The sequence below is a fragment of the Alligator sinensis genome, unplaced genomic scaffold (assembly GCF_000455745.1).
Source record: "Alligator sinensis unplaced genomic scaffold, ASM45574v1 scaffold1147_1, whole genome shotgun sequence".
Taxonomy (NCBI): domain Eukaryota; kingdom Metazoa; phylum Chordata; order Crocodylia; family Alligatoridae; genus Alligator; species Alligator sinensis.
Genome location: NW_005842832.1, coordinates 374,558 through 387,605, shown reverse-complemented (window position 1 = coordinate 387,605; position 13,048 = coordinate 374,558).

Genomic DNA, 13,048 nt, shown 5'->3' with positions numbered 1-13,048 from the left:
TCCCCTGTGTCATGAAAAATGTAAGCATTTGGGTAAAGCCGAAATGAATCCCCTTCCCCTTAATAATCACTACCCCCCCACCACACACACACGCATACAAGAAAAATGATTTGATTTGATCTTTCTCTTTTAGTCAGAGATACCACAGCCTACTCACAATTGAGTTTTTTGCCCCTAGATCCCTACCAGGCTGTTTGTTTGAAATGAGGAAGCAAAAGTGGATTTAGACAGAAATATACAAAGCTGCAATGCCTTTGTATATGGCAGAAGTGACAACATTTTCAGAAAAATAGTTTTATACAACACTTCTGAATATGAAAGGATGTTGCCTTTTAGCAATTATTTTTAGCAAGAGGCATTGGTTTCCAGCAGAAATACTTGAGAATCATTTAATATAAATATGAAGCTAATTGCCCTTTGCTAATATAAACAGTCATACAGTATTTTTTTTTTACTGTTGTACTGAAAGTGCTCTGTTAACACTTTAGTACCACGGGGACATAGGAATGATGATGTCTAGAGGGTCCTCTTTCTAAACACTCTTCTGAGTCGTCTTATTTTTTTGGAGAATGGCAAGCAGTGTAAGATGATCAGAAAGTTCATTAAGTCCATTCAGGAGGTGGTATGTGGGGGGAGGGGAAGGTTAAATGATTTTATATGTGCTGTTTTGCTCTCAGGCAAAGTGAGAGGCCTCCACGGGTATATTTGGTTCTGCTAAGTCCTAACCTTAGTTTGCTTTACTGCTTGACTTGATAACATGGACACGGGGGTGGGGGAGATGAGTGGGAGCACAGTGTTTTTAAGAAGTAAACCATTGCTTATTGAAGATGAAGCCAAACCAAACAAATATTTGGGTTTATATCTGTAACTGAAAATAGCTTAACTTACTCTTTTACTCTGCCAGTGCCTGACACAGCACATTTTATTGCTCTAAACACAGTGAGCGCTTAGTAAAGATGGAAGTGTGTAACCTTTATTCTTCAGACTTCTGTCCTTTCTTTCTCCTTACTAACTTAGGGGAGAACCTTTCAGATTGAGCCATGCTGTCTTGCTGTATTTCTTGAGACACATTTGGCTAGAGGGTTTCCTTGCATTATTTCTTTTGGGAGGCAAAGAGCTGTTTGTTTTGTCTTATGTTACTGTCTTTGCTAGATAATGGATCTGTGTTCTCTATAGCCTCTGATACCCACATTTTGCCATAGATTTCATGCTAAAGTGCAGATGAAATGTTGTGCTCTTTGTCTAAGGACTACACTTAAATCCTGATTGGTGTTCCTAAGCAGTGTTGAATGCTTACTGGGCACATCTACACAAGATGTTTACTGTGCAGTAGACTAATTAGCGGTGTAGTAAATGTCTCAGTGTCTACATATGCACCCCTATTAGGCTGGGCTAAATTAATTTATGCTGCAGCAGGATAGTACATGTGTTTCCAAGTACTATCTTGCTGTGGAGTAAAAAACTCTGTAGCAGCACATGTGTAGACACTGACCCAGCTGGCTGGGGCATGAGTGTGCTTCAATGTCTGCTTCAGTGTCTGCTTGCTGGCTAGCCCCACACTGAAACACTCTCATGCCCCGGAGGTGGGGCGAGGCACAAATTGCAGCGACTGCCCCGGCTCCCGCACTCTGGGGGGCCCTGCAGAGCCAGGCAGAGTGGTCGCGGCGACTCCGTGCTGCCACTGGGTTCATGTACAGCTGCTTAGCACTGCACCTCTGCCACCGAATCCAGTGCATCCAGCTGCTCGGCACCCCCCCACTGCTGAATCCACCACTGGCTTCCTTGCATCTAGGGGCGGAGCCCTGCACAGGCTGATTTGCCCCAGGCCCTGCACCCTGCTCAGGTCGTCTCTGCTTATAGCCTAGCCAGCCTCTCTGCAGCATGCTGAGCCAGGAGGAAGCAGCCCCGTGCTGGCAAGCTAACCTCTAGGGCCCCTGCCAGATGGGATTGCAGCTGGGCTGAAGCAGCCCTAAGTGCACATGCAAATGGCAATAATAGCACATGTAGATGTACCCACTGTGTTTCATCCAGTAAGGAGACAGCTGCATCTCAGCAGCAAAGCAATGGGTCTCTGAGTATGAAGTCATTAGATTCTTTAGGCATAAAGGGTATTTCATAATACATTTGTTTCTATGCTACTTAGTATGAGACAATGACACTATCTTTGGTTTTCACTGGAAAAAAATTGAAAAGAGAGTCTTAACACTGAACATCTATTTTAAACAGATTGACAAAGCATACTGACGGCCACTGTTTCACTTTTTGTCTTGGTTCAGCAAAGATCTATCTGTATGTTGAGTTTTGAACACTGAGTACTCTGGATGAAATCCTTGTTGCACAGACATCAGCAGGAGTTTTGCTATTGACCCTAGTGGAAAAAGGATTTCACGCTGATGGTTCATTACTGGATTCTGCTTTTGCAAAGCCCTGACCCAGAAGAGAAAATGTACTGGAATATATTAATCCTTTCATTTCTAGCTTTCAATATAATAGGAGTAAGCTAAAATTGCTTTGTTGCCTTCTTAAGGTTGTTTGGTGACCCATGTGGAAGGGGTAATTTAAGTCCATTTCCCAATGGACAAAAGTCCACACTACACAAAGCGCCACCCAAAGAGCAATAATCAGAAACTGGTTGGTATTCTCATCAGTCCAACCAAGGATTGTAGCAGATATAGTGACCTATCACATTATTAAGATCCACTAATATTTTTACTGGATTTTGAAAATATAAAGAATATTTTAAGAGTTAAATGCTACTACCTGTTTCATCCAACTCTAGATCAAGGATCATATTTGCTCATGAAATATTTTCCCACAAGCAACATTGGGTAGAGTCAGGCCAGGCTGGAGCTGCTGATACTGCTGACTGCCTTAAAGATGGAGCAGAGCAGAGCAGCAGAAGGTAAGTGATGGTGGGAGAAGTGAAGGTGGGGCAGGCATGGGTATGGAGAGGGGTGGTGGGGAGATGCACAGCAGGGGCCAGACACAGGCAGAAGGTGGTGAGGGGCTGGGGTCTGGTGTCAGGCAGCAGGAGAGAAGCAGGGTATGGGGGGCAGGCAACAGGGAGGAGCAGGAGGTGGGGGGCAGGCACAGACATGGTGTGGCAAAAGGTGAGGGGGACAGGCAGCAGATGTGAGGTACAGGCATGGGGATAAGTGACATGGGGAGGCATGTGGCAAGGGGGGAGGAGGCAGGCATCAAGGGGGCAATGTGGTGGGAGCAAGTGACAAGGAGAGCAGGCACTGGGGGGAAAGTGCCGGGGCAGGGAGCAGGCACAGGTGGCAGGATGGGATGGGAGGACAGGCAGAAAGGGAAGGGGCAAGGGTCTGGCCCCTTGTCCCCTGCTGCTGGTTTCCCTGCCACAGTAGTAAGAGGATAAACTGAATGTGATCTTCCACTAATTTGATTCAATACATGGCAAATTATAACAAAATGTTAATTTGCCATGTATAGAATCTAATCACTGGGGGTCATCTTGGATTTGAGTAAATACAGTATGTTGGAAAGTTAGTGGAGGCTTACATTACTGGTAAGGCATGCTCTACGTTTTCTGTCTCCAGGCCTGTCAATCTGGCACTTTTCATGAACACTAAATTCACACAATACAAGTGAAAAAGGTTTTGACAAGAGAGTGATCCTTTCACATGAAGGCCATTGTCTTGGTCTGAGAAAACCGAATTAAAGGCAAAGCATGTAAATCTTTAGATGTGAAAGAAAAAGAAGTAAAAGCAGGTCTAAAAGCATGACCAGTAATGGTCTTCATGGATACCAGTCAGTGAAAAGTCCCTTGTAAACCTCAAAAATTGCTGGCATCACTCACAATTTGAAGTGCTTGAAAATTATAGCCCTCTAAAGACCAAGGTTGGTTTATTTCCCCACAAGGCCTAATTCCAATTCTTGCTCCTTGATCACACTCAGAAAAGGCCGTTGACTTTAGAGAGACTAGCAAAATCTGGAAAGTTGATCTGAACTTTGGTATCTCATCATTACCTGAAAGATTATTAACAAATGACGCGTCAGACTTTTGATTGAAATACGCAAAGTTAAAAATAAAATGGAACAGGAAGGAGAAAAGAATAAACTATAAAAGTAACAAAGAAGGAAAACCACCACATAGACTTAGCCAACAGCACTGCCAAAAACCTGATCACTTCATCGTTTTGAGCCATGCTTCCAGTGAACTCTAGCCTATTCCAGAAATAGTCCAATAAAGTCAGTGAGAACTCTAGTAAAGTAAGATACTCCTCAAGGTGATTAAAGATAGCACAATTCAGTCCTTTGTATTTCATATCCCTTTCTGCCAACATGTATTTTCTTGTCCGCTTAGTTTATAAGATCTTTGGAGAAAAGCCATGTATTTCTATGTGCTGGTGCAGCCCCTGGCACATGAAGGTACCAATTCTTCACTATACAACATAATCTATAACAGCAGCTGGAAACCTTTGGAGTACCTCAGCTCAGATCTATGGCAGGCCAGTATTCTGACCCAACTGCTGCTACTTCTTCCCACGCTCTAGCTCTTCGTTACTCAGCTCTGGCACGGATGCAGATGAAACCCACACCCTCTTCCCCTGCCAGAATGCTGCCAAAGTCTACCTGCAAAGCCCCATAGCTCTGTTGGCCATATGTGACCCATGGGCTATATGTTGCCAATCCCTGATCTGTAATACATATGTGAAATGACAGCTTTTAAACAAATAATTTTGATACCCTTCCCCACATAAAATGATCTGCATTTTTCTTCCAGAAAGCATAAGAAAAATGTTTGATCAAGTCTACTTTAAAGATCAGGAATGAAACTTAGCTGGTAATGAACAAGGGACACTGAAGTGAAGTATTGTGGGTCTGTAGTTTTCTTGCAGGCTTTTCATTCTAAACATGATGGTTAGCACAAGTTAATGCTGACTGGAGTGTTCATGTAGCACATCACGGGCCACCGCCAGTACTCCGACCCCACCAGACAAACCGCCGCCAGACCGGACCCAGAGGGGACTGCCTGAACCCCTCCTCTGCACCAGATGAACTTCACTTTGAGAGGATTCTTCAGCAATGGATGACCCCACTCCATCCGAAGAGAACCCCCACAATGAGACTCTATATGGACTGAGACACTTTCTTCGAGCCACTTCCTCCACCATTGCGGACCATTGTATGGGTTTGTGTGTATCAATCTTCTTTCTCTCTCAGTATCACGAACCCTGTCCCTCCCCTTCCCTCTCCCCCCACCCCCGGGCTTAGTTGGCTAACATTGTATCTCCTGTAGCCTAGTTGTGTTCCCCTCGTCACCCCCATCCCTCTAATGTTAATCCCTCGCTCAGGCGATATGTATTTCCCTACCGGCTTTGTCATCTTTTTTGGATTTACAATCCTAAACATTTACTAATAAAAGTCATTCTCTCCCAGTCAAAGATCTAAGGGATGATGATGAATATCAGAAAATAAATGTAATGCCTAATGATATAAAACTTGAGGCTTGGAGCATTTCCACTCATTTGATAATTGGATAGAGGGCCTTATCTGTATAATAATGGGCCTAACCAGAAAGTGAGACCTGAAAATCTACAAACTTGGAGAATTCTGTTATATTTTAAACTCAAATGCCTCACTACATAAGAAGGACTTAAGTTAGGATTTCTCATTCTGTAGACAAAGGTTTTGCTATGGGACAATCTGAATCAATGAATTTATTCTCCTGGCAACACCAGTACACTATGATGCTGTAATGACTTCTAGAGGTACTGATCCATTGATATGTAAATATTACTTTTGTGGCACAGTCCTTGATGTTGATTAGATATTACAGGAATACCAAAATTGTTTCACTTTGAACCATTGATATCCCTTTCTAGGAAGGATGTAAATTAAATCCATTTGTTGGAGCCCAGGTGAGCTGCAGTACCATCCTCATCTTCCTCAGTTATACCCGTCTCAAGTTGGATATTTTTTAGTTGGTCATCTAGTTGTGTACCAGCTATATATTATTTTCAAAATCCTGTCAAATCTGAGTTTCTCTGGGTGCATCTACATGACATGCTATGTTGCCATAGCAACAAGCTATGACGATGTAGCTCATCGTCTGGCAATGTAGCATCAGCAGGCACTAATCGTGATGCTGCCGCTACTGCGCCATAGCAATGAGTTACTGCCCAGCAGCTCATTGCTACTGCTTAGTAGGGTCGAAAACAACCCACGCACCACTGGGACTGCACAGTCCTGGTGGGTACTGTGAACTGTGCAGTCATTTAGTACTTGCTGCGCAGTACTAACTGTGTGGAGACGCACCCTTTGAGAATTTGAAAAACGATTTCTCTAGATCTTGTTGTATATTTTTAGAAGCACAGGGAGAAAAGAAAAACACAGTAATTCCATTTTTAGTATTCAAACGAGACCAAACTAGATTGCCTGGGAAAAAATGCATGTCAGCTCCAGGCTTTAAATGATAAATAAAATTTGTTTCATAAACATGCAGCTATTTTGTCCAAACAAGCATGCTGCATCAGAATGTTAAAAATGTATTGAACCACTGAGACAATTCTGCAATAATTCAGAGGCAGGTTTTATTCCTCACTCTTCTCTTACAGGAGTTTTAGAAGAACCATATAATCACTTTTATTTGTATTGCTCAAATATTTGTTTTGGAGCCTGGAGAGGGGAAATTATTATTATGCATTATGCAAATGATACCTTTAAAAAATCCACAAACAACAACACTACAATAACCCTTCAGCAACACCTAGCACCTCATCCTTTCTTAGCTGTTGACAAACAACAGGAATTAACATAATCAAGATAATTAACTACAGCTCCAGGTAGTAGTCGCATTCAGTCGACTCTGGTTTGGAAGCTGCCTTTTCCTTTCACTTCCTTACAACTTGAAAGTGCCAAGATTTAACACCTACAAAGTGTGTAGGTTTGAATTTAGATGAGATGGGAGACAGACTGCTTTTTTATTATTAAAACATTAGATGAATAATTATTATAATAGTGAAGTGGCTTCAGCCTTCTGTTAGAATATTTCCTTTTCCAATTTGCCTGTATGCTTGTAACTGCTTTTTTATTCTTCTTCTTCCATATGGCAAATTACTGTCATTGAAAATCTTGTACTATAAGTGAGAACATTTTTAGAATAGATTGTGCTGGTGGCCCCTAAGACAGGGTAATTATCTGTGTTGCCGGGGAAAGAAGAATATTATTTCTGGAGACACAGCAGGCATTTTATTAAACAATTGTACCAGCTGGAAACAAATTATTGCCTTTATTTTAAACTACCATTTAGAAGTCTAATGCTTTCATTTTAATGGGAAACAAATATTTGGGAAGATTAGGTCTCCTGTGTTGTTATGGTTCTTACTGGGGGTAACTTAGACCACGTAATTACCCATGGTGTAGTTATTTGCTGCTGTTTTTTACACCAAGGCCTGTTATTACCTATAAGATAGAAGTTGATCCTACTATTATTTCCACCTCTGTCGGATATTACCGACTAACTGTAAAGTCAGGGAAGCGCATATATACCAAGCAGCTCATGTTTCTAATAGGTAGTTTTGTCAAATGTGGTATAAAGAGTATTGTCACCAAAACATTGTTGCATCACTTTGAACCCAGCTGGCTTTGTCTAGGAACAGAAGGGGGTTGGAGACGAGACCAGCAATTACATATTCATCCCTGATGGCATTCCACTCAAGTCACTTATATGTAGAGAATGAATTCAGCCCACTCAGTTCCCATATGTGCTCAAAAGTTAAAACCAAAATGCCTAGGACTAAAGAAGTGGGGAGGTACTAACTATTGCCATTAAAGAAGGCAGGCTCCACATCTTCTCTTCATGCCTCTTCTGGCATGTATATCCCCACAGAGAGCGTGAACTCTTAGGAACATGCAATATTTTCACACTGAATGGAAATGGGAATGACTGTTCACAAGCTGTCTGGTCATAGCATTATGGGAGAGAGTGTGAGGGTAGATGGTCCTGGGCAGAGTGTTCTTCTTTCTCTGCCTGGCCACATGGGAAGCAGATCTCAGTTCTCCACAACCCAGCCCATGGTGGAGGCAAAGAAGAAGAAAACTGTTGTGGAGGGAATTTCAGAAAAGGGAGAAATACATAGAAGGAGTATGAAGTGAAGGATTAAGAGTGAGAGGTAAAAAGTGAGGGGTGTGTGTAAGGGATAGAGAGAGAGAGGAGCGAAAGAGCTTGTAAAAGAGAAAGCAGTGAGGGAAGGCATAATAGAAGTAAGGAGATATTAAGTAAATACAAGAGAGAGGAAGAAGAGGGGAGAGAGAAAGATCAGGGAAAAGAATGGTGTGCGGGTGAAAGAAAGAATGAACAAAAAAGAAGAGAGGAAAGGGAAAAAAAGGAAAAATGGGAAAAGAGATGGAAAGCAGCAAAAAAAACCTTACCTCTGTTTTACAGTGCATAGCATTTAATTTCATTTTACTTTTTGTTTTTACCATTGACTATCTGATCACTGATGGCTTGATGGTTGGATATAGAGGTTTAGCAGTCTGAGTGCTGGTACACCTAGAGAAAGGGCAATGGACAATATAACTGTGTATTGGGACTGTATCAGCAAATGTCTTGGTGCATACTGTGAAGAAAGAGGTTCCCTGGGAAAGTTGCAGAATCCAAGTTAGATTGTGTGCTTATAGATGGACAAGCAGTAAAAAAATTGGAGGAATTGGGAAACTGGTTTGAGGTTTCTACCTGTATCTGTTCTTATGCTCCGTGTGTTTTCTCAAAATTGACAGGTGCTTAAAAAAGGGAAAAAGAGTTCTAGGTCTCTGATACAGTGGCCCAACGTAGAGATTGAGAATGGGGTAAAAAACAGGCAGGGTATAATGATCTGGTTTTTTGTAGCACCACTACCTCAACCTTAAATTCATCTATTATGGTTAAAAGGATCTAAAATCTTGGTCCTCTTTTGAATAAAAAATATATGGAAAACTGCTAAGTTCTACAACAACGTCAACCTAGAGCCAGGGAAGAATCAACCGATCAAGCTGATTAAGGCAAGTTTTACTGAGGTTACATTTAAAAAAAATTGAATCCAATCTCCAATCCCCAAACATCAAATTAAAGCTCACCCTCAGTATATTCACAATATATATGCATATGTGGCAGGGCATTAGGGATGCCTGCCACTCTAAGAGGTCAGGCAGCTTGCAAAGCTGTGAGAAAGTGTGGACCAGGGCTGATTGGGGGTCAGCTGACCCAGGGAGCCACCAGATGAGGCTCCAGAGGGAGTCATCAGACTCAGAAGGAAGGCTGGGCTTAGAGCAGGTATAAGCCCAGGCCCTGGGAGAAGCCCAGCAGCAAGGTCTAGATCTTGCTGAGAGAATAACACATTAGCAGGAAGACTGCAACTCTGGAGCACCACCACAGAGAAAACAGCTGAAGCAGTATGGAGGTTTCGGTAGGGACTAAGTGACTGGAGGAGGTTCCTAGGGACCCAGACTGGGGTCCAGGTGAGCTCAGAGCAAAGGGGTTCAGAGCATAAGACCTCTGGTGATGCCTTGGGGGAGCCCAGATTGAGGGGCTCAATGCAGAAGACCTGTTGTAGGATCCAGGTGAAGCCCAGTGAGAGGAGCGTAGGGCTTAAGACTACTTGTGGGTTCCAAGTTAGCCCAGAGATAGGGGCTGAGAGCATAAGAGACCTGCTGAGGAGCCTGAGAAAGTAGATCAGTGAGAGAGTGTGGGGCTGGAAGGGTGCAGCAGCCCAGCAAGGGGCTGGAGAAGAGAGGCCCAGTGAGGAGTCAGGAATGGTGCAGTGGGAGGAGAAGGGTGCAGCAGCCTAGCGAGGAACCAGGAATAGTGAGGCCCAGTGAGGTGCCAGGAATAGAGTGGGGCCAGTGGGGTTCAGAGGCCCAGAGAGAGGTCACATAAAGAGACCAAGGGGTCTGGCAGGCCAGAGAGGGGTCGAGAGTGAGACCAAGGGGTCTAGCAGTCTAGAGAAGGGCTGATTGAGGGGCTGAGAGGTCCGAGAACCCAGGAAGGGCCCAAATGAGGGACCAAGGGACCTGGCAGCCTGGAGGGGAAGTGAGTGAGGGCGTGAGCGGCTGGAGACTCAAGCAGGGCTGTGTGAGAGGCCAAGGGTCTGAGGGCCTCGAGGCAGGCTGTGTGAATATAGGTGCGTGACAAAGAGAACGTCCACGATGAAGCCATCTGTGAGGCATGGGGTATGGTGTAGGGGTGATACGGAGCCATGCAATTAGCCCATAAGGCACAGGACTACAGCCACTAGGTGGTCATTAGAACAAGACCAGGTCTGGGAAGCCTCATTTTTATAAGCATAAAAGACATCGACGTGTGATGGGTGAGTGAAGGGGAGACTATTTGCAGAGCTAAAAGGGATTTTTGGGGGAGCCATCAGGGGCTTATGGCCACCCCTAGTGATACCACCCTGCTCTATGTAGTTTTAGAAACAGAACACGCACTACTATTGCAACATTCAGTATAGCAGCACACACACAAAATCTATTTAACAGAACAATTTAAGTTTATAAAGTCAAGCATTCAAAAAATTAGGAAATGACTGTATTAAGGATGCCTATCTAACTTTTGCAAAGCGTTATGATTCAGTCTTGAATTACATGATGACATTTTTTTTTTGCCATAGGATCTCTGCCTCGTTCAATGCAAAGAATGGACACTGCTCAAAGAGTGAGCAGCTATTTGATAACTCATTTCCTAGGCATTGTTCAATATGTGTCCTTAGGCCTTGTATACTGCATGCGATTCAAATCTTTTTCTAAAGAGAGGATTATTACGTTCCTAATGGGTTAAAAAAAAAGCCTAAGGAGACACCCTACAGAGAAAGTTTTAACCTAAATGATTAAAGAACGACAAAGTTAAACGAAAAAGGTTTTAGGCTAGGAAATGTCTGGTAAACTTCATAAGTGATGTTACCACTCCTGCCTGACTTTGACACCAGAATATTGTGTCACACGACTGTAGACTGCAAACAGTCTCCTTCACTCTTCGACATTTTCTTGACTATCATCTATTAAAGAGAACCAATGGCCTTGATTTCTCCAAATTAAGTAGCTCACACCTGGTGTAACTGCCTGGTGGAAGAAATTATTAGCTTTTCCCCCCCCAAATACTAGATTAACTTGATGGTCTCTTATTGAACTACAAGATTGTTTTTCCTCTTTCACAGAGTTGCCTTTGAAGAACCCAAATGTGAAGCTGTAGCTCAGTGAAAATATGAGAAACTATTAGTTTCTTCATTGCACATGTCTCTCCTAAATTAAATGTGCCATATGTATCACTGCATTATCCTAGCTTGTCTGATAAGTTTGGGATGTGTTCTTTTTTTTACAGAGCAAAGCATTTCCACAAAGGTTGCCACAATGCAGCCACCCACCTCAGATTGTTAGAAGCAATTTAACAGCCAGGTCTAATTGTGCAATAAAAACTCAGTGAAGGAAATGTTGATGAGTTTAATAGATTACAAGCATTGGATTCCCCAGTGAAACTATGAATAGTACAAAGCTGAGCACAGAGTCTGAAAGCTTGAAGAGAACAAATATGATTGCCCCTATTAAGCTGCCTCCCACTCTGGACTCTGAGCATAGGATGTATTACTGTACTGTTTGACAAGAAGCTTTTTTTCCCTCCCTTTTGCTCTGGTCTGGATCTGGAGCCTGAACTGAAAGTTGTCTGTGTGGATTTTCTAAACTGCCCCAACTGGTTCATTATGGTTATCACAATGCTGAATAAGAGAGCTAAAAAAAATTCCCTTTGTGGTGAACGTACAGTAAATTACCTGAAGGTCATGCAAAGTACAATAGGCTTATGGAGTTGTGCGTGTTGAGCTGGTTCATTTCATTAATCAAAACTCCTACTGTATTCACAAAGAATAATAGATATTACCAGAACTATGACACTTGGAAATCCAATATTAACCTTTCTGTTTAATTACATCTGAGGTTTAAAGCCAGAAAGTAAGCCTTCATTTCTTCAGTGGCTAAGATGTCTTTTCTTAAACAAACTTTTTCTAGTATTCTACAGGGCAAATATATATTTTAGCCATGAAACAAATCCTACATCTCTCAAAATCTCATGATTTTGATCTGATAGGGTAGAATGTCAAACCATGGAATGGAGCAACAAAGGGCTCCCCTCTGGTGAGTTCCTTATGGGAACTGATGGAGAATGTTTCCAAGAATATTTTCAGCACATTATCATCACCTTTTCTAAAAAAAAAAAAAAAGCCAAAACAATTTGGGAAAAAAAAATATTTAAAATCTGGGGAGGGGGCAGGAAAGTTGAAGGCAACTGGAAAAGGAACTTCAGAGATAAGGTCTATACTTGTAAGGAAGTAGGAAAGAGAAATCATTACAATTCTCCCCTGCCACGATATTTACAAAACCTCAGTTGTGGCTAGGCAGTTGGCATGCCATGACTGCTGCTTATTGTGCAGACTAATATAATTTAATTGCTTTCTTTTACTTTTTCCACTGATTGTCTTTTGTTGGATGGGTGGACTTCAAGCTTTGCGGGGTACATCCTGTCTGTGAGTGATGGCTGTCCAGATCAGGTAGGATTCCTTCCCTGGAGGTGTCAGATGGCAGGCAGGGAGGTTTAAAAATCTTTCTTATTGTTCTGCAGTGAAGTTTAAAATCCCAAATCAGCTAAAATTCAGCATCTTCCATGTTTCAGGGTTGGTAGCCATGTTGGTCTGAGACAAAAAGAAATGCAAAAATCTAGAACTCTTGGTTCAGAAATTATACCTTTTATTAAACCAACTGGTAAGCCTGTGCGAAGTGGCTAGTATTTGCTTTGGATTCGGAATCGGCTGATTTGGGGGACAATGATTCATTTTGGTGATTCAAATTCCTGTCCTGAATCGATTCAGCCAAATCTGATTTGGAAATTTGACTGCTGCCAAATCTCTGAATCACTCAGGCCCATCCCCCGCCCGCTGTCCCAGCCCAGTAATGGCTTCCCCGCCTGGCCCAGCTCCCAGCTCTTTGAAGAAAAAAACCCTAAAACCCCACACTCACCGGTTCCTGCCTGGGAGGGGGTGATCTCTGCTGCCCCCTGCTG